This window comes from Apium graveolens, chromosome 10 (genome assembly GCF_009905375.1).
Source record: "Apium graveolens cultivar Ventura chromosome 10, ASM990537v1, whole genome shotgun sequence".
In the NCBI taxonomy this organism is placed as follows: domain Eukaryota; kingdom Viridiplantae; phylum Streptophyta; class Magnoliopsida; order Apiales; family Apiaceae; genus Apium; species Apium graveolens.
The window spans coordinates 159,465,398-159,471,238 of NC_133656.1; positions in this window are offsets into that span (position 1 = coordinate 159,465,398).

Genomic DNA, 5,841 nt, shown 5'->3' on the forward strand with positions numbered 1-5,841 from the left:
TCAAGACAACTTGAGCTCTGTCAGAGGTTGCTTGCTTCATTGTAATATCAGAATTTACAAAGTCCTGATTTTGAACAACATGAGCTCTGTCAGAGGTTGTTTGAATATTCTTCTTTTTCAAAATCAGACTAGTATCTTCATCAGATTTTGCTTCCAGATGCATAATTGGCATATATATCTTTACAGGTTCATCAACTTTAGCTTTGTCCTTGAAACTAGGATCTACCTCTACTTGTGATTTGGCTTTGGATTCAGATTTGGTTGCCTCAGAGTTTGTTTTCTCTTTAATCACAATGCCCTTAGGCTTTGGAGGTTTCTTTGCAGTAATAGAAGCTTTAGACTTGGATTTGACATTTTCTGCTTTAAGTCTGGCTTTTTCTTCCTTCAGACTTTCAAAGTCCATTCCTGAATTGTCTTTGAGAAATAGTCTTTTTGAAATTTCTTCATCCAGCTTCCGTAACTTGGGGTCTTAATAGTAGACTGTTGTTTCCTTCCCCTTGAACTTTAGTGTCTGCATATACTTCTGTGATTCTTGACTTTCACCCTGTATCAGAACATCAGGATTAGTCTGAACTTGCTTATCGGAACTTATTCTTCTATCAGCATCAGAGCTTGATCTCTGTGTAGAAGTTCCTGCTTTCCTAGATGAAGAGCCTTTGCCTTGACCATGACCTTTACCCTTTTCAGAGTTTCCCTGATCATCATTTCCATCATCCTTTTTCTTCAGTGCTAACTCAGTGGAACATTTGGACTTAATCACTTTCTCCCCCTTTTTGGCATCATCAGGTAATAGGATAGAGAGAAGTAATTCCACTGAAGATTGAATTTCATTTAGTTGAACTTGTTGAGAAGCTTGATTCTTTAGTATCTCAGCAATCTGAGCTTGCTGTTTCTCCTGAGCTTTCTCAATAGCCTCAACTCTGGTAAAGGCAGGCTTGAAAAATCTGTTCTTATCCAGTTTAAAGTTCATGTCTTGCTGAATCAGTGTTTCTTAAATTTTGTTCACCTTGGCTTGAGTGATTGAGTGTTGACCTTGTAGGTTCCTGGTACCCAATGCAGTAACTCTGAGCTGTGCTTTGAAGTAGGAACAAAATCAACTTTATTCCACTCCTTGATCCATTCCCTGCCTCTATTAGTTTCACTCCAAGGTACTGGTGCATCCTCTCTCACAAACTTTTTAATCAAATCAGCTTTATCAACTGTTTGTAGAGGTGCATGTCCTGAAGGACCAGCTGCATCAGCATTTTCATTTGTAGCAGCTTCACCAGTATGTTCAATATTTATTTTAACAGAACTTACAGAATCTTCAGTATCAGCATCTTGTGATAGAATTACTGTATGTGAAGCAATAGAAGATTCATCTGCATGAACATCAGCATCTAGTAGTGGAGTTGCTGGTGGAGTGTGGTGAGAAATGGTTGGAGCTTCCAAGTACAGGACCTCAGGCACATGCAAGTTGTGAATATCTATTTCAGCACTTGTACCTGGATTATCTGCATATACTGGAGAGTGAATAGGAGACATAGAAGGTGTAGGCACTCTGTCTTGAGCAGTTTCTTCAGCTTGAATTGGCGACAGTGGAGGTGTATATTCAGTGGCTTCAGAAAATTCTGGTTGTGTAGATGGAAGGGATTCAATCACAATTGGCTCCTTTGGGATCAGAGATTCCTGATCCCCTTCCTTAGCTGATGCTTCAACATCCTCTAAATCTGACTCAACTATGTCCCTGTTAGCTATTTGTTTCTTCAATCTCTTCAAGGGTGGAGAGACTTTGGGAGCTTTGTCATCAGAATTTATCTTTCTAAGCCTTTTGAGGGGCCTAGAACTCCCAGTTTCCTTTGTTTTCTGAGAAGACACTTCCTCAGCTGCTTCAGCAACAGGTTCTGATGGTTGAACCTGTGCATCATCATCGGATTCATCTCTCAGAATCATCTTCCTTCTCTTTTGTTGTGTCTGAGGTACAGTCTTTGTCCTCTTTGCTTTAGAAGAAGAAGGCTTCACTTGATTATGTGCTGATGGTTGTGGTTGTTGTGTTTGATTAATGGTTGGTTCTGATGACTGTTGTGTGTTGGTGGGCTGGACATCAGGATATAACCATGAATAGGTGTTATAATCAGCATTTACCAGAGCTTGCTTTACTGATAAAGGAATCCTAAGGGGCCTCAAAACTCCTTTCTTGTTGTCAGCAGTTAACAGATCAGTAAAAGCCCTCTTAGCTAACCTAAAAGGTTCTATTTGTTCATTTGCTGGTTGTACTTCATCTGATGTACAGTAGCTGTAAATTAACTGACAGAACCTAGCAAAGTAAACTATATTTCTGTCCTCTTTCATTCTATCTCATATAAAATATAACACAGTCTTTGCATAATCAAAATGAGACTGGTTTAGGAGTGCATACCCAATTTGGTGTGTCAGTATGGGAATGGCATCAAAATTGGAGCATTTGTTGGCAAATGTCTTCGTGATGCAATCGAAGAAGAAGCTCCATTCCCTTCGAATATATGGGCATTTGAGTTGACCCATCTTAGCCAAACTCTTTTCATATCCAAGATTAGCCATCATTTGCTGTAGCAAGGGCTCCTCCACAGCAGAACTGAATTGACATGATTCAGGTAGGTGTGGAGCTTTTCGAACTGCTCCCGGAGTAACAACATAGTCAACCTCATTTGCTATAAACACGATGCTTGGAGTCCTATTCTTACCACCATCATCATAATATCCAGTACGCCAGAATGTCAGAACTTGAGTTCCAGATATACTGGATGGTTGTGTCAATGCGAACCCAATTTCACTATGAGATAAGAAATCCTGAATAAAATGAAGTTCCGAAGGAGCTTCACTCTTAGTGAGAATGGCAGCATAGTTGTTGGGGACGAACTTTGCTCCATTAAAGATTATATCCTTGGGTGCCATTGAAAATAGGTGAGATGTTAGAATGCCTGAAAAGTGTTTGATAAAATGTCTGTATAGTAAACCGTCAGAAAATATGAGAGAATAAGAAAAAGAGAGAGAGTACATAGAATAAAAATGTAAATAAAAGATTTGAAAACCTTTTATCTCTTTTACTTAGACACCCCACGTGACAACATTTATTGAGAAGTGGAACAGACGTTACACCTGTCAGGCATGCAGTAGTTAAGACAAAAGTTAATGGGCACGGGAAATAAGTAATGATTACTATGTACATGCAGTTTTTTTTTAAAAAACTGTTCCCACTAAACAAATGATTATTACTGTCTTTATCTCACTTAAACCAATATTCTGATAAAATATAACCGTTCAAGTATTGACCTAAAAATAAATCAAGAAAATTAATACTGCCACGTCAGCATCAGAACTTGATTGTTGTCAGAATTTAAAAATCATCAGAATATGGCTTCTTTACTCAAAAAGTGAATGTTTATTTCTGTAATTCTTCACACAAATACTGATATGGCTTCCTCAGAACTTAATCATCAGAACTTCCATCAGAACTTGTCCTCAGAATTTATGCAGCTGACACTTAAACTGTTCATCTAAAACAACATTGATCACCACAGTAATTTTCATCATTCATATGGAGTGTCAGTGTGTGCTTTAAGCTAAATATCAGACAAAGAATAAAGTCTGATTCACTTCAGTACATCTTAGAAATAAGGCATAACTAAGAACTTTGCTTAAAATCTGTCATTAGTCTGAAGTCTACTATAGAATGAGTTCATACATGAGTCCACCTCAACTGTTTTGTGCTCATTTTATGCATCTTTTGAAATTCTTTTTTACAGTGGCTTCTCAGTGTAAGTGAGTCACGACTGCTTATCAGAATTTATGCTGTTATCAGAGTATTTCTCCAGTAATCAGAGAATGTGAAAAGTCACCAAGAAAATTTTTATTTTGCTTTTCTAATGCATATTTCTTAATACCAGCAATGCACTTGGGTCTTCCCTTTCACATATATTTTTCTCTAGATCTCAATGGAGTACCTGATATTTATTTCTTTTCTTTTCTTTTTCTTTTGATAAGTGAGGCTTATCAGCACTTAGTACACCCATAAGATTTACAAACATCAGAACTTAACAGATAAGAAGCACCATTCTAGTTTTTGACTTAGTAATAAGATACACAAAGTAAACCTAACCAAGCTCAATATCAGAATTTGCTTGTGTTAAAAGATTTCCACATAAACAATTACTTCAAACATGGGATCTTTAGTATATTAAAGACTACTAGGTCAGCATCTAGCACAGTCATCCTCATTGGATTGAATAGTCACAGAAACATTCATATCACTATCAGAGTTTAGAAATTCACATCAGATAATAATCAGCACTTAAGTAAATTTCAATTTAAGCACATATTTCATAAGGATAGTAATATCTGTAAATACTGATCATAAAGTCTGATGTATCAGAACATAAACTAAGCAGATTTAGAGAAAGAACCTGAAACCATTCCAATTTCATTTACCAATCTCGTAAAAGTAGCTTCACATAGTGGTTTTGTGAAGATATCTGCTAGTTGTTGATCTGTTGGAACAAAATGCAATTCCACTGTACCTTTCATCACATGTTCCCTTATGAAGTGGTACCTAATGCTGATGTGCTTTGTGATAGAGTGTTGAACTGGATTACCTGTCATAGCAATAGTACTTTGATTATCACAGTAAATAGGGATTTTAGAAAATTCTAACCCATAATCCAGTAACTGATTCTTCATCCAAAGAATCTGTGCACAATAGCTTCCTGCAATAATGTATTCTGCCTCTGCAGTTGATGTGGAAATTGACTTTTGTTTCTTGCTAAACCAAGAAACTAATCTGCCTCCAAGAAATTGGCAACTTCCACTTGTGCTTTTCCTGTCAATTTTGCACCCTGCAAAATCTGCATCTGAGTAACCTATTAGCTTAAAGTCCGATTCCCTAGGATACCACAATCCTAGATCAGCTGTACCCTTAAGGTACTTGAAAATTCTTTTCACAGCTATTAAGTGAGGTTCTCTTGGATCTGTTTGAAATCTTGCACAAAGACAGGTAGCATAAATGATATCAGGTCTACTTGCAGTTAGATAGAGTAATGAGCCAATCATACCTCTATAATCAGTAATATCTACTGATGTACCAGTATCCTTATCCAATTTTGTTGCAGTGGCCATAGGAGTGGATGCACTTGAACAATCTTGCATTCCAAATTTCTTCAACAAATTTTTGGCGTACTTAAATTGATAAATAAAAGTTCCTTCTTCATTCTGCTTGACTTGAAGGCCCTCATCATACTCATTTGATATCTTGACTGCATTAGCTTGGAAAACCTTTACAAAGTCTGTCATTTGTAGAACAAAAAATGATATCATCAACATATATCTGTACCAAAAGTAAGTCATTTCCATGGTTGAGATAGAATAAAGTTTTGTCAATTGTCCCTCTATTAAATCCACTTTCCAGAAGAAACTGAGCTAATATCTCATACCATGCTCTTGCAGCTTGCTTAAGGCCATAAAGTGCTTTATCAAGTCTGTAGACATGATGAGGAAATTTTGAATCTACAAAACCTGGAGGTTGTTCAATATATACTTCTTCCAATTCTCCATTAAGAAAGGCACTTTTTACATCCATTTGAAAGACTGTAAACTTTTTGTGAACAGCATAAGCCAAAAATATTCTTATGGCTTCCAATCTAGCAACTGGTGCAAATGTTTCATCATAATCAATTCCCTCCTGTTGAGAGTATCCTTTTGCAACCAACCTTGCTTTATTTCTTACAATTATGCCATCACTATCAGTTTTGTTTCTGAACACCCATTTTGTACCAACAACTGATCTGTTCTTTGGTCTTGGCACTAGGGTCCAGACTTTATTTCTTTCAA